This window comes from Amphibalanus amphitrite, unplaced genomic scaffold, assembly GCF_019059575.1.
Source record: "Amphibalanus amphitrite isolate SeventyFive unplaced genomic scaffold, NRLGWU_Aamphi_draft 000440F_arrow, whole genome shotgun sequence".
NCBI classification, from domain to species: domain Eukaryota; kingdom Metazoa; phylum Arthropoda; class Thecostraca; order Balanomorpha; family Balanidae; genus Amphibalanus; species Amphibalanus amphitrite.
Genome location: NW_024881934.1, coordinates 429341 through 451500, shown reverse-complemented (window position 1 = coordinate 451500; position 22160 = coordinate 429341). Strand labels below are relative to the sequence as shown.

At 49.0% G+C, this 22160-nt stretch overlaps 1 protein-coding gene and 1 long non-coding RNA gene across 3 annotated transcripts in view; both read left to right on the top strand.

Annotated features, from left to right (window-relative positions):
- LOC122391494 (keratin, type I cytoskeletal 9-like) overlaps positions 1-22160 on the top strand; it is a 78447-nt gene that overhangs the window by 8525 nt on the left and 47762 nt on the right. The gene's annotated exons all lie outside the window — the stretch shown is intronic.
- On the top strand, positions 19298-20574 carry LOC122391495. The gene is made up of 2 exons (XR_006258358.1): positions 19298-19448; positions 20420-20574. It is a non-coding gene; the product is annotated as an uncharacterized LOC122391495 (long non-coding RNA).

Genomic DNA, 22160 nt, shown 5'->3' with positions numbered 1-22160 from the left:
TGATGAGCCGACTACGAACAACACCGAGACCAAGTCAAGTCCAGAGACCTCAGAGAGGGCTGCGAGACCTCCACGAAGAAGGGCAGCCATCAAGCAAACCGAGATGGTCAAGTCCCTGCTACAATCAGGCAGCATCTAATCAAACTGTCAAACGAATGCTTAACCCTGTTTAGCATCAGTCCGTGGGAGGGTGTAGAAATTCCCTTGCAAAACACTAAAAACCAGCCACTCTACCTCCCCCTCTCCCACCGGCTCCTCCCCTCCCCCCGCCACGCGTTGGACACTGGGCCGGGCTGGGCGGCGAGTCAGGCGACCGGTCAGCTGACCTGCCCCCGGGCGATAATCACGTGACTGGCGTCCGCTCGCAGCCGCCCGCCTGAGCCACGGAGAGGGCAGTCGCTGTCTGTTACCGGTTGGAGCCATATGTGTTCACGACTGATTTGTGCCTGAATTCACCTATTACAAACATACTCATCAAGAGATACCTACCTACGAGAACATCGAGAGATCTACCTACGCGGTTCGTCCCGGCAAACCTACGCGGGGAAGTACCAGTGAGACCGACCAAATCACAGGACCGACGACTTCGAGACAAGACCTACGTCAAGGTAAGCCCGGCCTGTGTCTGTGGCGGTCCAACTTTCCCCTCGAATTCTCATCCCTACATCATTACCCTGTCAAAACCAACGTCAAAGAATAATTTTCTGTGTGCCCCTCGTACAAATCCGTACATTGTAACAGTATTGTAAGCATGGTCAATATTGTAAGTACCTATTGTGAGCATTGATGTATGGTAGATATCACCTCACATGATCTCGCCCTCACTGATAACCATTTCCGGTGTCCCTGTCAGTAAATGGCACCTGGATCATTACAGATAAGATAATTTGTCATAATTCTTAAAGAATTTGGTGGTTTTGACTCGTTTACTCGAGGCAGGTCGCATTTCAATATTTTTCCATAGGCTTGCGATGTAAAGGTCACGACTCTGACCTAACTTCAGGTCACAGATGAAAAATTCTGAGATATACAAACAACACATACTGCAGGTACTGTTTTGAAGACTTGATGAGAGAAAATAACTTCGTGAAAAACTCAAGCTCTGACGTGATTGCAAGCTTTTCTGAGGTGGGGTCAACAAACCCGCTCTGGTTACCTGACCTGACCTGACCCAGCATTTTTTTTTTTTTTTGCCGAGATGTGCGCAATGAGCATTTGGGAAAAGTCACCAAATATGAGCTGAATGTCTCGCGGCGTTTGACAATTGTACAAGAAAATCCTGAAAGGCCTCCCCCGTCCGAAATAGGGTTAATGTGTATATGAAGAGTTGCAGATGCCAAACATACCCAGATCTAAGACTGCAGTTCCCAGCGCCGCTGCAACGTTTTCAAAACAAACATACATTCATATAACATACAAACATGTTTATTTGCGTCTGTTTTGGATAATAGCAACTCATGGCGCCATCACCCGCGATAACTGTTAGGGTTTGAGATATATTTTTATTTAGGCTATTAGTTTGGCTGTAATGTTTATTAACCCTCGTGGGCCCGCGGGGGGGGGCGTTTTTCACCCCCCCTGGCGAATATTTGCGATAACTCACGAACGCTTAGGGATAGGAAGGCGAAACTTTCAGTACCTTTTTCTCCCATCAATTTGACATCTTCTGAAGTAAAAAATTTGGACCTAGCCCCCTTGATGACGTCACAAGGTCCATTTTTCTAGACCGCTGCACGGCAAACTTCGGCGTCACAGACGCAAACTTGAAATAGCTGCTAAAAATAGAGTTTTAGAGATGAAGACAAATTACGAGCACGGCTGTGTAGCGTTGGACCTAGAGAAAAATAGAAAAAAAGTTTCGGTGACCTGAGGTCAGAGGTCAGGTCAATGACCCCGAAATGTGGTTTTAGTTTTTCGCAAATAACTTCGACAAAAATGGTCCTAGAGCTACGGCAGTGGTACCATCGCATTCGCCTTGTCAAGCCGCGTCGAATGATATATATTTTGTTCGGAAAAGGTCAAGTTTCATGTTGACCTCATGTGACCTCGAATGACCTCTGGTTGACCTTGACACATGAAAGGTCGTTTATGATGGATTTGTACCCGCTGATCACGAATCTGGCATCTATTTTCCTCTAAGCCTTCATTTAGAGCTTCCGGATGGCAAAATTGTCTTATTTATTATCACTTACTTGCATCAGTGAAATAGCCTCTAGCAGGGATACTCTTCTGTGACCTTGACCTTTGAGCAGCCTTGTATCGTAAGATGAACCACAAATAGGGAACTGGTAAGCCTCAAAACATTTCAAAACATCTCGGAAGATAGCACGCAAGATGTGCGAAAAAGTGCCAAGTTTGAGGTCAATTTTGAGCGTGACCTTGACCTTGACCTTTAATTTGGAGCACATTTTCAGAGTCCTCAGATTCTCTTCTTTCGTTTGACACCCAATTTTGCCGGTTTGATGCAGCCTGCCGTCCTCTAGAATGCTTACTTTGTATTTACGTCATGGGGCACATCCACATAGTTCAGTGGCTATTCCGCACCCTGCAGTCGCAAAGATAAAAAAACGGTCATTTAGGTCAACATGCACACATGCACACGCACTAACCCACACACGCCTGCTCTTTAAAGTACACCTAGCCGACGCCGCCCCGCTGCTTCATAAGCAGGTGTTGCCTGAGTTCTTTCTTAAAGCCTCCAGTAAAGTTTCGCAACTCACGTGGCAAAGCATTATAGGTGGTAACGATCGAGTGCTTAAAACGACGCCTGCCTGACTCCGATCGACTCGCCGGCATGACTAAATGGTCGGCGTTCCGTGTGGTACGATGGTGAACATCACCACGAGTGACTAGGTCGCTGGCGATCGACTCGGGCTCCGATGTCACTAACATGCGCTTCAGTAGGATAAGACCGCGGTATAGATACAGGTGCTCTGCAGTAAGCCAGTCAAGACGGTCCAAAACGTCGCTGATGTGATCGTACCTCCTTCGACCGGATAAGACACGGGCGGCAAAGTTCAACACCTTCTGAATGCGCCTCATCTGGGTCTTGTTACACACGCCGTATACGACCAAGCAGTATAAAATGCGCGAAATGACAAGTCCCTGAATGAGCGTCAACAGGGTTGACTGAGGCAGACTGTGCCTGCTGTGGCTCAATCCGCACAGGATGCCAGTGCATTTTTGCACAACGCTGTCTACATGCGGGGTAAAAGTCATATGCTGGTCGAAAGTGACACCCAGGTTTAGGACGGCGGCGGAAGCGGCGACCTCGGCATCCATTAACTTGATGTTGACTGTGGGGAGACGTTGAATGTTTTGTCGCGAGCCAAGAATGATGAACTGGGTCTTTTGTGCGTTAATTTTGATGCCGTTTTTGCCGAACCATCGAGAAAGGAGGGCCAGGTTGTGCTCCATGTGCTGCACCAGGGAGCCGATGTCGCCGATCCCACCGCTGACTGCCACCTGGGTGTCGTCAGCGTATTGCACGACGTGAGCGCCCTCCGTGTACAAAGGTAAATCGTTGGCATAATTCGAAAATAAAAGCGGTCCGAGCGCTGAGCCCTGATACGTGCCGATCGGGTTAGGAAGCGCCTCTGAAGTCACAATCCGCCCTGAGGCGGCATCCTGAAGCTGCACCCGCTGGTAGTGACCGTCAAGATAGCTGCTAAACCAGCGGGTGTCGACGCCATATAGTTGAAGTTTGTGCAGCAGTGGGTCATGTGGAATCACATCAAAACATTTGGAACAGTCGAGAAGACATAAAAGCGTGATTTGACTGCGGTCCATAGCCGTAAACACGTGATCAGTGACGGATAAAAGCGCCGTGTCGGTCGAGTGGTTATATCTAAAACCGTGCTGAGATGACGAGAAGAGGTGATGAGCGGCGAAGTAGTAAAAGAGCTGCTCGTAGACAACGCGTTCGACGATTTTCGCTATGGTGGGTAAAATAGAAATGGGCCGATAGTTCGCGACCTCGGTAGACTTGGACGATTTCTGAATTGGATGAACAAGCGCCACCTTCCATGAGTCCGGGACACGATGCGACACAAGACTGCTGTTTACAATGCGAGTGATGACATGACAGATTGAAGGCAGACAGATCTTAATGAAGCGGATACACAGTCCATCGGCGCCACACGCGGCAGAGTTACTCATTCGGGAAAGCACACGACACAGGTCATCTGGTGAGATGGGCGCCACCTGGAACCGGCCGGTGGCCACCCGAGGTAGGCGGACCGGCAGCTCCGGTCCGGACGTGTCCACCTGACGGGCCGTGTCGGGGCCTACAGACACAAAGTACCGGTTCAGCGCGTCTACGTCTGCGCTGGGAGCAGACCGGGTCGGCCTGCTCGAACCGATGATAGGCCGCGCCACTTTGAGATCACTACACATGTGCCGGTTTTGGCCTTTGACCTTGACCTCTGACCTTGCAAATTGACCTGAGGTCAAAAATTTTGGGTGCATTAGAATCGTCTCATAAGGACCTTTCGTTTGGTATCGCTTTCGTTTCCGTAGCTCCCTTATTTACGGAGTTAGACAGGGGGGGCGAAAAACGCCCCCCCCCCGGGCTGCGGTGGTTGGGATTACCCCCCGGGCCCGGCCGGGTTAATATTAGTTGGGCGGAGTTTGGTAGTTTTTTATTTAACTTGTGGTATGTTGTGCTGATTGCGGGTAGTTCAAATCTTTCAAACGTAAGGACCTTATTGAACTCAACCCTACCCCTACACTACCCTACATACGACTGGACGCTTTCCAAGCCCACAAGCATCACGACGCCGAGATGAAATGTAGCCGGGAAATCACCCTCGCCATCTGCTCTTGAGCTAATCGGTGTGGGGCGGCGTGTGGGGCGCCGCTTAGCCTATGGGGATGCACTTCTAGTGGATGGGGGACGGGGTGCATCTGCACCCCTTTCATATGGAAAGTTACTTCCCTGATTACAGCTCCCCGTATTGCACCTAATCAGGGAACGGCCAGCAAACGAAGGAACTATTTCTGGATGACAGGCGAATAGCCGCTCACGCAAGGAGCGGAGCTCCGCCCCGTCCCAAGTGGCCAACAAAGCAGACAGAGGCAGCATCACATCTTCCATCAAAGAACTGGTTTCTGGCCTGGAAGATGAGCTCCATCTTTGCATCCGAGTCGGTGCTGTCAGGAATCAGCTGGTCTAATGGAGTGAGACGACTAGCCATCGTATCAGAGCTGCCTGGTCCTCGTAGCATTTGCACCGATTCTTCTCGACCGGACTCTGAATTCTGTCCCTCCTGCGTATTACTTGAGGCATTGCTATGTATCATTGGCACAGTTTCATTATCCATGCCTTGCAAACAATGCCATAACAACACAGTTAATTAATCACCAAGCTTCTTTGCAAGTTCCAATAAAGTTGAATCGCACGCGATTTGAGTGCAAAAATCAAGAGAAGTGCGAACTTGTTCTCATAAAATATTTTGAATATTGCCCTAAAAAATGAGTAATTTCCAGATAAAATAACAGCGGAATCAGTTTTCGCTTGCCAATAAAACTCACAGATATTGAAACTCCACTATTAAAGGAACATTTTAGCATATGTTGTTCTTGATAAAATTTCTTAGCCACGCAATACCAGCGCAAAATAAGGAAACACTGAAAAAACGACCGATCACTTCGATTTACCATAGGTTAATACATAGAAAATACAGGGTGTCCAGAAAAAAAACGGATACTATTATTTTTTGCTGTAATTCCGAAAATAAACACCTTACATTTTAAAATGGCACATGCTTGTATTCGCCAAAATATGGCAAAACAGACAGCAGGTGCCACATGGCATGGAAACTCTTTGGTTAGTTGCGGCAGCTCCTCAAAGCAGATACTCAATGTGAGCGGCCTTACGGCGGATCAGCTCCAGCACTATAGTCCGTTCCATATCAAGCTTGCAGTTGGAGTTTCTTCGGCAGATCGCTCCTCCGCTCAAGAATTTGCGTCTTAAAATGTAAGAGCTGTATATACAGAAATCACGCACTGTTTTCAGCAGGGCACTTCGGCTGCAAACTTGAAACGGAACAGAGTATAGCACAGTCTGCAGGTGACTGATGGTCATGTTGACCATCTCGGAGGGCAAGCAGACAACTTTCCAACGACGCATTACAGTGCTCATGAGTTTTGCCAAATCTTGCACTATAAGCACATGAATTTGGAACAAAATCGGCACGTGCGTTAATGAATGCGACCTAATTTCCGTAGTATCTTTTTTTCTGGACCCCTGACCATTTCTCTCAGCATAATGATTACGAGCGAGCGAGCGCAGCGAGCGAAGTGAGTCTTTTCAACATAACGGAAAAATCTCAGTATGAGCCTGCACGTTACAGGCTTCAAAAGCGTTACAGGCCCGGCCCGGCCCGGCCTGTAACGCTTTTGAGAGGCTTATATCTCAGCAACTGCTGGACCGATTGGCCTGCGGTCTTTTTTGCTGTGTAGCCCCATTCCTTCTACCCCGTAATTGGCTACTTTTGATACATCTCAGTGACCGTCGTGGCACGTGCCACGTGAAAAGTCAAGGGTGTTCAAGCTGTTTTGCAAAAGTAGTGATTTTGAGAGGCCCATATCTCAGCAGCCGCTTGGGCGATTGTCTTGCGGTAATTTTTGTTGGGTAGCTGCATCCCTTCTACCAAAGGTCGGATATTCTTGATCTATGTGAGGGACCCCCACTGCACGTGCAAAATGCAAAAAGAAGAGGTGCCAAATTTGTTCCCATTACAATAACTCGGTAATTACTGGGGCGATTTCGCTGAAACTTGGCATACAGGTAGGCACCCACCAGGCAATGCATTCCCATGTGTTGCGGTTAGGATGCTACAGCACGTGCGCACGTGCAGGGGGCGCTCCCAGATCTCGAGAACGGCTGGGCCGATTGCGCTCAAATTTGGTACACAGTTGGGGACCATTTAGTAGGGTGCCGTGCAAAAGTCGGTTTGGACCCCTTTTGCACGTGCGCACGTGCAGAATGCCGCTTCCAGATCTCAGGAACGGCTGGGCCAATTGCGTTCAAATTTGGCACACCGCTAGCGACCGGTTAGAAGGGTGCTTTGCACAAGCCCGTTTGAAGTACCCTCTCGCCCTTTCGCACGTGCAGGGCTCACTATCTCGCTCGCTCGTTCTTCGCCCAAAAGGCGTTTTACTGGTTTTATGAGGAAATTGTATGCACCATAAATTCTGCGAAAATAGTTTGATCATTTCTATACATTCTTAAAAAATCGAGTTCCCAACCCCATTGATATAAGTTTGATTTTTTTTCTCAGGCTTCACTAGTTACTTACATGTATACCTACCTGATTTACTAAACTATGATATGTTATTTTCGGTTAAAACATGGAAATAAATTAACACGAGGATATTTGTTGTAAAAGGGGTTTGGTTAGAATTGGTCAGGTTTGGTGCATATTCGCCAGATAAATTGTCCCGTTACTAGGTACCACCCTTTTGGACACTTGGCGCAGTTTGAGGTGATCAGTTTCGGGACACATAAGATTACAGTAGCGAAACTTATTAGGCCATCTGGGTGCCAGAAGGCGGCCTGTTGAGTCATATAGACGGTCCTTTACGACACGGGGCCCCCGCTAAAGCCCTGCACACACTGTGTCGGTCAAAGGACACTGTGTCCCGGCCCATTGTGTCCAAGGGCGGCGCCACCGTGGGGGCAGTGGGGGCAGACTGCCCCCACTGGCAGGAGGCCGTGGGGGCAAGACTATGTTTTTGCCCCCACAAAATTTGGCTGATGTTGAAATGGGAACAGAAGACCGGTGCAATATTCATGATAGGCGGTTATAATAGTACGCCTGTTTTTGACGATTCCCGTATTAAGTGCATCAGCAGAACGTTCGTTCTCAGACCGTCTGTCGCATATCTCCTACTCCCACTCATTTTCCTACTCATTTTCATTCACCAGAAGGCTGCCCTCGAGCTTGACCCCGAGGAGGTTGAGAGGCAGCTTGCCAAAATCGGCCAGGCAAGAGTTCACCCTCTTTTGGGAACCCTTAGACTGAGACCGAGCTCAGGGAGGTATGACAAAATGTGATAGGTAGGTATGTATATCCGGGTTATCTGGAAATGTATATGGATCGCCCTAATAGAGCTTATTCTGGTATCAATCGTGTGTGAGAGAATCGCATATATTCGCACTACGGTAAAAAAGAGAACTAGGTACTGATCACTGATTACTGTCTACTCCTAAGCGTTCATGTGGTATCGCAAATATTCGCCAGGGGAGGCGAAAAACGCCCCCCCCCGTTCCGGGCCGCGTATTCGCCAATAGTATTACACGAATCGGCCCACCAACTAGCGACATCTCTAGTGCGACGTCATAGCCATCCGACGTGACAATCATGCATTGAGGCCAGATTTGAGTTGAGACTTATTCAATTGTATATGGCAATTCAATTCACAGTGTGTCGTCGTAGCCGAGTGGTTAGAGTCTCGGTGTGATGAGCGAAAGTTCGGTGGATCGATTCCTGCTTTAACGGTTCTTTTCTAAGAAGTCGGTTTTAGACACGCATTTTTGGCCTCAGGCCCTAAGTTCGCACGCCAATATCGTACGCCCAATAAATCTATGACAAGTATTCATCTGATTAAGGAATAAGTTGCAAAAGAACTGCAGTTGCAGCCTGTACCTGAAATACCAATTGTGTTACGGTACTGTCGATACTGTCGATCCCCTGGTGGCAGAAATGTTAAAGTTATAGTTAAGGCATAGCTCCTATAGATGACGCCTTTGACGGCTGGAAACTGATAATCTCGTCCCCCGATTACGCTAACAGCTATGCCCAATTTTTTTGTGCATGGTGATTCTTACATGAAAACTATCTAATTGCATGCTAACCAGCGTGCGATTTTTAGCTTAGTTTTCGCTACTTTTAGGTACTTTACCTTGCCAAGTGCCACCTACTTTCAAAAGGTCAGCGCCACCCCTGTCATATCCAGCAGGAGCTGCGTGCTCGGTGCTATCACCCATTGGCAGTGAGAAATATTGATCAATGGTCATCGCCCAGCACCATTTGTCTTTCCATTGGCTACGTTCGCATAGTATGCACTATGAATTAGTGATGTCAATTGTCAATCACAGAAAATCAGAACACCGATACCAAACCAAATTCAAACAAAAACCATTGGAAAATACCGAAACCGAACCAATCGGTTGGACTGCAAATATTTCTCTTAGGTATGCAACATATTCATTTGAAGAATGCTTACCTCTGATTTCTTAGGTGCACGCCGTTGCAAATGTATCCAAAAAAAACGCACAATTTTCGATAACACGAAAATTGATGTCGCCGAGTGGATTCGAACCACCGACCTCCATTTTACCATTCCGATACTCTAACCACTGCGCCACGGCGGCAACACATACGATGGAGTTTAAATGTACTTAAGCTAAAACTTAGCTTCAATAGACTCCACCAAGGGCGAGGACCGAACGTATGACGCCACGCTGACGTCACTCAAGAGGCACGCTATTGGTCGGGCCGATTCGTGTAATACTATTGGCGAATACGCTTCCGGGCCCGGGAGGGTTAATGCTTAAGCTCAATACGTATGCATGAAACCTGAAACCATGATAATTTCTAATTGGCAACATCTAGGGGCAAGGAGCTCATGGATTTTGCAGATCGGGTTATCAGACAACAGTCGGGTCACCTGAAGCTTGCCCCCACTGGCGAAAATTCGTGGCGCCGCCACTGATTGTGTCGGAACAGAGCAGCGCCTCGCCCGTCTTCGGTGAGGTCCGGTGTCTCCGTGCCGCGCTCCCGGACTCCGGACTCCGGACTGTGCAGTCCCGGAGTCCGGAGTCGGGGACTGCGCAGTCCAGGAGTCCTGAGCTGTCGCAGTGGCGCCCTACACCACTCTCCGAGCCCGTCTCAATGTGTCAGTGGAGCGCCGACCGCCTGACACGGACCTGCGACCGCCTGACACGGACCTGCGACCGCCGGCGTCAGCGTAGGCGGCCGTTCCCATGGAAACCTGGCGAAGTCGAGGGCGCTCCCAGGCCAACAATGGATCAGACTCGCGACAGCCGGATCCCGGCGGCTCCATTCGCTATGATCGCCAATTTGCAGAGGTTTCCGGTCATTTGTATGTGCGGCGCGGCCCCGGGCGCCGCCGCCGATTTCGTCGATACCATTGTCCACCTATACCGTTCCCGTCGACATGAATCGCGCGGAAAATGCGCAGTTAATACATATGTAGGTACGCCATCGGCGATCATCGGCGACTTTCAGCTCACCATTTGGACTGGGCGATGGCTATTCCGTCCGGGCTGCATTCAACAGGCCACCCAACTCTATCATCTGATGTAGAGACCTGATCACCTGCAACAGCCAGAAGTGATAGAAAGTCCAGCCGGAACAAATAGAGCATAAACTGCCATAATGTGTTCAGGAGACCGCTCGTTGTGCCATCCCTGACCGCGAACCTACACACTATGTAGGGTAACGTATTGGGTCATCTGGGTGTGACCCCAGGATACGCCGTCCCTCCGAGACGGTGGGTTCGGTCCCACAGGCGACGGTACGGGGACCCGCAGTTGCTTCTGTACACGAACCCCAACTCTAGCCGTCTGTCCTGTCCAGTAACAACCGATAACATCGATATCGACTGCCGGTCCCTGTACAAGAGCAGCTGAGGTTTTCTGTGCGTGCCCTCTGACAGCTTATCGTTGTTCCCTGTGAGGGTGTTGGGACAATTTACGGCGGTGTCGCTGTACAGTAGCAACTGGGGGTCCCCGTACGGACCGGAGGAGGGACTGTACGGACCGGAGGAGGGACTGTACGGACCGGAGGAGGGACTGTGCGGACCGGAGGAGGGACTGTACGGCCATCAGCTGACTGGTGGTGACACGGACGGGAACTGTCAGCTATTGTCTCTGAATATCAGCGAGTCGCAGCCCTCTGTCAGCGGCGCCCCCCCCCCCCCCGCCCCCCCCCCGACCCACCGACCCAGCGAGGGTCTGACGCCACCGCCGCCTTGACCCTGAGGCGGTGCGGCGCTCCAAACAGCCCGGGGGTGCGCCGGGTCAGCCCGGGTCAGCCCGGGTCAGTCCAGGGCACAGCCGCGCTGGCCCGCGACGTACGACCTCGGCTTGCAACAGAGCGCGCCCGCTGTTGAAGTACCGCGCCGGCAGTCGGTGGCCGTTGCCATAGTGATGGAGCATCGTCACGGCGATGTGTTGCCATGGTTTCCTGCAGGGTGCTCTGTAAAGCTGGCAGTTCAAAGACGCACAAACGGAGACGGCTGCCAGCCGCCATTCACTCTCATGCAGTATGTAGGGGGAGCGCATTTGCTGGTAAATACCTTTATTAGGGCTAGCGCTCGTCCGCACATGGAGGGTGGTTCCTACCCCCCCCCCCCCCTCGGTAGTTTTGCGTTCTGCACTGAACATTTTTAACCCTCGCCGGCACATGCCATTTTGAGTCCTTCGACGGCACAAGGGGGGTACGACCCCCCCCTCGCGTTTGGCCCCTGATGGAGCTAGAGCTTCGCGGAAAAATGAGCGTGTTGCCCATCACGAGAGGAAGCCAATGATACCCAATTTTAAGGTCCTAGGTCATCAGTTGACCTTCCAGGTCAGGTCAATGACCCAAAAATCGGGAATATCGGGACCTGCTAGAAAGTCGTAAAGTGCGGCTGCTAGTGCTAAGGGGTTTTCCGGGGTGCTGATCACGAATATCGTGTTAGTTTTGATCACCGATGATGTCGTTAAGCGCTTAGACCAGGTCGGGCCAGTTCAGGTCAGGTCAACCGGTAGGGGTCGTGACGGGTATTCGTAGTACCTGTCATCCGCCTCTGACAGCTTCATAACATGTTACGAAGGCACCAAAACTACTTGGTAAATGTTCAAATGGTTGCTAAATTCGAATTCAGCTCCAAAAACTAGCCTAGAAAAATGTAAAACACGAAATTGTGAACCGAGGTCACCAAAGGTCAATGACCTGACCTGACCTTCAGGTGACCTTGACACCCACCCTAATGCTTAGGGAGCAACATCAAATCACATGTTTGAACGTTTGAAACCACAAAAAGCTTGCAAACGCGCGGCTAATACGAGCCGACATACGCCGAATCGCGATTCCGGCCAAACATGGTCTCGGAAGAGAGGTCACAGGTCAAAGGTCATTTGGGTCAGGGTGATGAAATTTTCAGGGTAGGTGTAAAATTGATCAATGCCAGGGTGCTGAAAGTTTCGTTGCGATCAGCCTCTTTTTACGCGAGATATTCGACCCCCCCCCCCCTGTACCGGCGAGGGTTAAAGCTAGGAGCCTGATGTTTCGTATAGCTGCTCCTCTATCTTTTCTCAGCGTCCACTGAAAATTTCAAGTTTCTGTGGTTTTTTGTTTCGGAGATATGACCTTGTTTTTCAAGTCATGTCATGCGTATCTTGCGTCACATATGGGTCTTGTGACAGTTGTGAGCTTTTAACACCTTGAGTTCGGTATGTTCTTGCTAGTCTTACCTCCCACCTATCACGGAACATGCTATTCGACGATGTGCAGAATGCAGATGTCAGGGTCAGGGTCAAAGTCAGCCTAGGTCATCTAAAAACATTACATTTTAGGCTTGCTGAATTTGCTTTTAGTGAAGTTTTTTGACTGCATTTTTGGTAAAAGCTTCTCAGATCATGATCTCATGTAAAAGGGACACACAAACCAATCGGTGCACACATCAGTATACACGCAGACACACACACACACATACAAACACATATCATTGACCTTGACCTAGCTTGACCTGAAATGACCACAGCCGGTAAAAACCTAGTCGGATAGTGTGACAAAGAGCTGTTCTAGCTGGCCTGGCACCACAAAGGGCAACGCCATCGGTATATGATGGGCTGGGCACAGCACGTGATATTCCAACGGTGGCCACAACAAGCAACATTTTTAGCTTGAACCTGACCTGGAAGGTCAATTATTGACCTAATGAGGCAAAATTGGGTACCACTGGATTTGTCTCTTCCCAAAGAATCTGTTGGTCTTTGCTGCGAAGCTCTATCTCCAGCAGGAACGAAATAGTGTGGCGGGGGGAGTGGCATGCCCCCCCCCCCCTCCTATGTGCGTTCTAGATTGGGAAAATGGCATGTGCGGGCGAATGTGTTGCATGCACCTCCAAATGACTGTATAACAGGACGGCTGGAATAACGACTACATGTGGCGACTTGCTGAATTCAGAAGGACCTAATTCGCGCACAGATTTTACCTTCCTCAGCGTTAGTCTGGCCCGTGGACCTTGGATCGAAGGAGAGGGGGTAGAAACCCAGCATTAGCTCTGGCCCAGTGGCGGATCGAAGAGGAGGGGGTAGAAACCCAGCATTAGCTCTGGCCCAGTGGCGGATCGAAGGGGAGGGGGTAGAAACCCAGCATTAGCTCTGGACCAGTGGCGGATCGAAGGGGAGGGGGTAGAAACCCAGCATTATGAGCTCTGGACCAGTGGTGGATCGAAGGGGAGGGGGTAGAAAACGTTCCCCTGGGACCTTCGAACCATGGTGCGAGTGTCTTTTTACTTTGATTCCGCATGGTTGAGTACAGAAAGCATTACAATCAATAAATGGTTTCAAGCGTTTCCTAGTTTTCATTTGTTAGGCTTTCTTTCGGTGGGAATCCATTCCAATTTATTCCGTGCATTTGCAAGCCTCATAAATTAATACTAATACATTTGTATATTTATAAATTACAAGAACATCATGCGATAACATGATTAACCCGCGCCCTGGTGGGGTCTGTTTATAACGCGACCTGGTGGGGGGGGGGGCTATTTTTGCCCCCCCCTCGTATCTCCGAAACTACTGGACGGATCCGAAAAATTCAAACGGCGTTCGAAAGGCCTGTCAAATTTGTCGAGGGAAACCAAATTTTATTGACCTCGGGGTCACCGATGACGTCACAGGTCAGGTCAAAGATGAAATGTTTCACCGTTCACGGGTCTTCTAGGGAATGCGCTATAACACCGAGAAAAACGCATTTTGTCGGGAATCAGCGATAGGGCGTCAGTTGCCTAGTAGATATGTTGCTGTTAGAGGTCACTGGTCATACCAGGTCAGGTCACAGGTCAGGTCACCAAAGGTCACCAAGGGTCACCACATGAACCCAACTTTACTAAGGTTATGCGATGCATGTTTTATGGCCAGTTTTTCATTTCCAACTCAATGGTGTTGGTTATAAGACCATCAGGTACGGTTTAGGTCACTTTCTGGTGGAGGTCAGGTCAAGGTCAGGTCAAAAAAGGTCAAATTTCAAAGTTGATATTTTTGCATAAAATGGGTATTGATTCGATGCAGCTTGTCACGGGGAGTCTAATGAAGGTCTTTGTTTTGCGCTACGAGGTCTAGAATTGCTGAAAATTGAGTTTGAAAATTTGACGTCATCAATTTTGAACAGTTTTTTCGCTATAACTTGGCCAAAAAAAGAGGTATCGATCTCAAATTTGGTATGTAGATAGAAGGCGGTAAGGACTATCACATACATTCCGGTTTTTTTCGAAATTCAAAAAACTTTTTGGATTTTTTGGCTATTATATTCAAAAAATCTATTTTTTGATTTTTGGGGTTCAAAATCCAAAAATTTCAAAAATCCGAGATAGCAGTTTTGTAGCCCTGTTCATTCTACAGCTTTTATGTCTGTATCATTTTTCTGTATTTGCAAAGCTATAGGCCTGACAGCTCTTCCCGCGAAACCCTTTTTTGGGTCGAAAACGGCAGAACATGACGTCACTCTGACGTCATTTCCGGCCAACCTATCATAGCCTTTGGAAAAATTGTTGGTCACAATGTGTAAAATTGATGTCCGGGAGGGTACTGAAAGTTTGGTGACGATCGGCGCAGTGGTTCTGGAGATATATCGAAAAGTCTGGAGGGGGGCAAAAAATAGCCCCCCCCCCCCACCAGGTCGCGGGTTAACTAGATACGTTATTTCCGACTAACATTGCGTCGTACTTTCGGATACTCCAAATGGCACTTGAAAACGTTAACAAATACTATTGTTTTCGGCCATCGCACAATGCTTGAAACAGTGCCTAAAGCAAACAGTCAACGTCCGTAAATATAGTCTGGTAGAGTATGTGCACTGAGGGTATTGAAAACAACGCTCCTCAGGACATGGCACGCCCGACATGCAGGTCATCGAGAGTACAGTATGACGAGAATATCCCTTTAGCTGTCTAGAAGTTGAAGGTCTTGAAGTAGAAGGTCTTGAAGTTGAAGGTCCGCGGAGAAAGCTCGCCACCGTAGACACTATAGCCGGGGATAACAGCAGCAATTGAAATTGCATTTGGCAAATAAGTGATGATGAGGCACAACTGCAAATAGTCTTATTCATAACCGCCTTCCATTAGCAACGTGCTATAGTAACATAATTGGCAGAAGAAAGCAGCTCATTTGTAGCCTCATTTGACGGACATTTGTTGAAGGAAATATATCACAAGTCCGCAAACTTTGTTTGGCATGAACGATTAAGCGCTATAAGTTGAAGCATGATCTAACGAAAAAGGAAACAATACCTAAGCTCATGATGCATAGACAGCTATGCACTGAGATTCCGGATGCGGCAGAGAAAGCTTGTGTCAACTGACGCAAGGTTGCAATGCTCCTATTTACCGACGAAAAACGCGATTTTGAAGCATTTTCCTGGATGAAGTGAATGTAGACTCAGACGTATCAGGCAATAGTCTGCTTGGATAATGATAAATATCAATTAAAGAGAAGCTTTGCACTCACTCATTGTGCAAATGTAGCAGCCTAATAGCATTTACATGAACTAGAGGTACAGGTTTGCGCGATAACTGTATGTTTTGATTAATTATATGTGACGGATGCATTAGTTTGGGTGAGTAGCTTGTATTTTTAGCTGTATTATTTGGGTACGGATTTGGGTAGCTGTTTTTAATATAATAGTGATAGTTGCGGGGTGTCCAAGTCTTTTGTCTGTTAGGCCCTTTTTTAACTCAACCCTACCCCTACCCTACCTCTTCCCTACCCTACCCTACCCCTACTCCTACCCTACTCCTACACTACACTACACTACACTACACTACACTACCCTACCCTACCTTACCCTACCCTACCCTACCCTACCCTACCCTACCCTACACTACCAGCGACAGTCCAAGTTTCAGCTAAATCGGCCCAGAAACGGCTGAGATGTTGCAAAAATAAATTAATTGTATTTTCTGGTGAATCCCCTTGGCCAGCGGTGCCTTGTTGTGTCGGCCTTCGTTGTCAAAGGTCAATGGCCTGCCGGGTCTGATTATTTCCACTCAGTTTTTAAGCGAACAACTGAGCCTAAAGCACGTGCCCTCTGCTCGGCGCCGGTCGCGGCCCCACCACGTGCACACCGCTGAACCCGCACCCTCGAAAAGTTGATACGACAAATGGGTGCACGGATCCGACTTACAGCGAAAATTTCAGCCCCGTAGTCCTCACCGTTCCCGAGCAATAATGTGTTTTTCCCAATTCTAATGTTGACCCTATGGGCACGCGAGCACGCGCCAAGGGCGCACCCCCGGCCGCACCATGCCCAAAATTTAATACGACCTACGTGTAAAGGTGGCCCACATCTCTGCAAAATTTCACGGCCGTAGTTCAACAGATGTCGCTGCAATAAGCGCTACAAAGTGCGTACGTCGCACACGGCGTGGGCGGCGGGGTACTTTTTAGGATTTATAATATAGACTAGAGGTACAGGTTTACGCGATAACTATATGTTTTGATTTATGTTATGTTACGGGTGCATTAGTTTGGGTGATTGACTTGTATTTTTATCTGTATTATTTGGGTAGATTTGGGTAGCTGTTTTTAATTAAACTGTAAGGCGGGCCCGGGCAGCGCATGTCGAACAGCACTGCGGATCCGAAGGTTGGGACTTGAATTGTGAAAAACCGCCCGCCGCCGCAAAACGCAAACACCGCAAAACGCGCAAAACGCCAACGCAAACTTCGCAAAAAAAGAAACAATCGCAAACCGCAAAAAACGGCCGCCCGCCGCAAACCGCCGCAAACCGCCAAACGCAGACACCACAAAAACACCCGCAACGCCCGCCCGCCCGCCGCCAAACACAAACACCGCAAAAAACGCAAATACCGCCGCAAAAAACGCCCGCAGTGCACGCCCGCCCGCCTACCCTACTCTACCCTACTCCTAGTCTACCCTACTCCTACTCTACCCTACCCTACCCCTACTCTACCCTACTCCTACTCTACCCTATTCCTACACTACCCCTACTCCTACACTACCCCTACTCCTACACTACCCCTACTCCTACACTACCCCTCCTCCTACACTGCCCCTACTCCTACACTACTCCTACTCCTACACTACCCCTTCTCCTACACTACCCTACTCCTACACTACCCTACACTACACTACACTACCCTACCCTACCCTACCCTACCCTACCCTACCCTACCCTACCCTACCCTACACTACACTACACTACCACCGACAGTCCAAGTTTCAGCTAAATCGGCCCAGAAACGGCTGAGATATTGCAAAAACAAATTAATAGTATTTACTGGCGAATCCCCTTGGCGAGCGGTGCCTTGTGTCGGCCTTCGTTGTCAAAGGTCAATGACCTGCCGGCTCTAATGCTTTTCACTCAGTTTTCTAAGCGAACAACTGAGCCTAAAGCACGTGCACTCTGCTCGGCGCCGGTCGCGGCCCCACCACGTGCACACCGCTGAACCCACCCCCTCGAAAATTGAATACGACAAATGAGTGCACGCGTCCGACTTGCAGTGAAAATTTCACCCCCGTAGCCCTTACCGTTCCCGAGCAATAGCGTGTTTTTGCCGATTCTAATGTTAACCCTATGGGCGCGCGAGCACGCGCCGCGGGCGCACCCCCGGCCGCATCATGCCCAAAATTTAATACGACCTACGTGTAAAGGTGGCCCACATCGCTGTAAAATTTCAAGGCCGTAGGTCAACGGACGCCGCCGCAATAAGCGCTACAAAGTGACTACGTCGCACACGGCGGATTATTTAGGATTTATAATATAGACTAGAGGTACAGGTTTACGCGATAACTGTATGTTTTGATATGTATGATAAACGGATGCATTAGTTTGGGTGTAGAAACTTGCATTTTTATTGGTATTATTTGTGTACCCTAGTGAAAAAATCCTACAGGATTTGTACCAAAATCCTGTACGTCCCTACAGGGTCGTGCAGGGTTGCTGGAGTAGCCGTACAGGATTTCATGCAGGCAAATATGGCTGTACATGGAATCCTACAGGGTGCCCTGCACGACATCCAACAGGGGACCCTGTACTGAATCCTACAAGGAGCCCTGTACGGCATCTGATAGGGAGCCCTATAGGGAATCCTACAGGGCCCTGTAGGGAATCCTTCAGGGAGCCCTGTATGCAATGATACAGGGAGCCCTGTGCGCAGTCATACAGGGAGCCCTGTGCGCAGTCATACAGGGAGCCCTGTACGCAGTCATACAGGGAGCCCTGTACGCAGTCATACAGGGAGCCATGTACGCACCCATGTGAAAAAGTCTTATACGATTTTACCAGAATCTTCACTATCTTGCATGATCTTATAAGATTTTGAAGACAGTCTTGCAAGGCCTAGCAGAGCTTGTACAAGATTGGCCAACATCATACAGATCTTATAAGAATCTGCCTGGCATAGGCAGATTCTTGCGAGAATGCTGATTCTGGTAAGATTGAAGAATCTTACAAGAATGTGCTGATCCCATGGAAGGCTACTCCCGCTAATCGTTTTTCGCACAAATCATAATTAAAGAGCTCGCTTAACTCTCAAGCAAATGCGATCATTTGCTCCACACGGACTACGTGGAGAACAGTTATAAACGATGCACCTGTCAAGTAAAGTATGAGGAGTACCTACCTAGGGAGAAATGCCTCGCCCCGGTGCGTTGATATGTTGGACAATGGACACAATGGACCACAATGGACAATGGACAATCTGCAACCTACCGGGATTTATTCATCTCCTCAGGACGGTAATGCTCATTATTAGAACTGGCGGGGACATAAACATTCGAATGTTGTTGTCAACATTGTCCCGATATATAGGGAATTACGAATTGTGAATTGATCCCTATAAAAGAATCGATTCACTTCATAACTCCCTAATCCCTTCATAACATTATCAACTTAATTCGACGCGTTGCTGTACTGTATTATTCGGGGACTAACTAGTGTGCATTTGTGCGCTGTGGTGATCTTTCAGAGACTGTACCGACTGGAATGTAGCGCCCACTGTCCGTTTTAGAGACCGTACGGTCGGCGGCTGGCGTCCCGATCCTCGCCTGGGGCGGAGAGGGGAGCGCGCGTCCCCCTCCGCCGCATTCCGTCCGTCCCATTCACTGCTCGCTCGCGGTGTGCGGAGAGCCGACGGAAGTGTCGAGTGTGTGCCGTGCGGTGTCGTCTGCCGTCTCTTCTTCCGACCTGAAGGTAAGTTTCTGCCATGCTGTATTGCTGTGTAACAATACGAAAATTGTTCTCAATATTGGCAGCATTACAGAAAAAAAATGGCGCCGAAACGTTCACTCAAAAATAGCTGATCGAAAAAGATGGCTGAAAAAATAGACATTTAAAGGGACCCTCCCACCTTCAAAAAAGTTAATGAATTGGCATGAAAGTGATGTCGCTCGGTTCAGAAAGAGCAAAAACGAATATCTACCAAATTTCATCGAAAAATATTCACCGGTTTTCAAGATATTAGACTTTTACTTTTGTTTACTTTTTGGGATCTCCGCTGTTCCTAGCGACTTTATTTGAAAGTGCGGCATTTGTTGCGCGCAAAGCAGCATATACCACCGCGTGCTACAAAACGTTTTAGTCAAACATTTAACGGACGTTCGAAAGCCTGATGACGTCATCAGATTCCCGTAATGGTTAAGAGATAGGGACCACGCTGGTCCCACCCTGCAAGTAAAGGGAAGAAATTTCTTGAACACCATAAAGCTGCGGGGGTTGCGACCAGGATAAATGGTGGTTTCTGAGCCTGGCCGCAAACTTGGCTATCTCAACTCAAAACTAATGTTAAGGTGGGAGGGTCCCTTTAAATGTCTACTATCAGATACCGGAGCGCATTAGTAGCGTCGACGCTACTACATAGTAGCACACAACATTAATTCAATATTAAAAATTGGTTATATCCAGGTTGATTGTCAACATTGAGGATCAACCGTTTTTCGACATCGATCCAGCATTTATTTCACGTTGAATTTGCGTTGTATTTGGTTGATAGGAGATTGATAGGTATGCAATAGTGTGATACAACATCAAAATAATGTTGTATGCCGATCACTTTGTATCGCGTTGTATGTATCACTTATATGCCGATTAGTTACTTTCGACGGCAGGGGTCCCTTCAATCAATATATTATCATTGTAACATGTGAATATCCACCTTGTTACAGGAACGCAGGATGCGAGGATCGTCGGGCGACACCACCACTCGAGATTCGTAGATCGATGGACGGAGCGGCAGCCGCGACGCGACGACGTGTGTCGTAATGTGACGGGATGTGACCCGGAAATGGCTGTGTATTTATCCCAGAAATACATTTATTCCAAATATTGACTTTGTCGGTAACGCGGAAACTCGTGGGTCTTTTTAGCATTCCTGGTCAATCGGCTCAACAGCACAATAACAAGATGCGGAATACTTATAGAATGGCGAGTGTGGTGCCCTGTACGAGATCCTTTACGATACCCTGTACGACACCGTGCACGGCACCCTGTACCACACCGTGCACGGTACCCTGTACGACACCGTGCACGGCATCCTGTACGACACCGTGCACGGTATCATGTACGACACCGTGCACGGCACCCTGTACGACACCGTGCACGGCACCCTGTACGACACCGTGCACGGTACCCTGTACGACACCGTACACGGTACCCTGTACGACACCGTGCACGGCACCCTGTACGACACCGTGCACGGCACCCTGTACGATACCGTGCACGGCACCCTGTACGAAACCGTGCACGGCACCCTGTACGACACCGTGTACGACACCGTGTACGGTACCCTGTACGACACCGTGCACGGTACCCTGTACGATACCCTGTAGGAACCCTGGTAACAATTTCGTCAAAAATCCTGTAGGGTCAACCATACAGGGCTACCCTGTAAGATTTTTTCACTAGGGTAGAACTGGGTAACTGCTTTTAATTGAACTATAAAGTATGATGGTGATGCATGCGAGTTGTTCGAGCCCTTAATAAGTTAGGATGTTACTCAATTCAACCCTACCCTACCCTACCCTACCCCTACCCTACCCTACCCTACCCTACCCCTACCCTACCCTACCCCTACCCTACCCTGCCCCTACCTCTACCCCTACACTACCCTACCTTACCATACCCTACCCTACCCTACCCTACCCTTACACTACCCTACCCTACCCTACCCTACCCTACCCTACCCTACCCTACCCTACCCTACCCTACCCTACCCCTACCCTACTGTACCCTACCCTACCCTACCCTACTCCTACCCTACCCTACCCCACCCTACCCTACCCTACCCTACCCTTACCCTACCCTACTCCTACACTACCCTACCCTACCCTACCCTACCCTACCCTACCCTACCCTACCCTACCCTACCCTACCCTTACACTACCCTACCCTACCCTACCCTACCCTTACACTACCCTACCCTACCCTACCCTACCGTACCCCTACCCTACTCCTACCCTACCCTACCCTACTCCTACCCTACCCTACCCTACCCTTACACTACCCTACCCTACCCTACCATACCCTACCCTTACACTACCCTACCCTACCCTACCCTTACCCTACCCTACCCTACCCTACCCTACCCTACCCTACCCTACCCTACCTAACTGTACCCTACTTAACTCTACCCTACCCTACCCTACACTACCCTACCCTACCCTACAATCCCCTACCCAACCCTACCCTACAATCCCCTACCCTACCCTACCCTACCCTACCCCACCCTACAATCCCCTACCCTACCCTACAATCCCCTACCCAACCATACCCTACAATCCCCTACCCTACCCTACCCTACCCTACACTACACTTCCACCGACAGTCCAAGTTTCAGCTAAATCGGCCCAGAAACGGCTGAGATATTGCAAAAACAAATTAATTGTATTTACTGGCGAATCCCCTTGG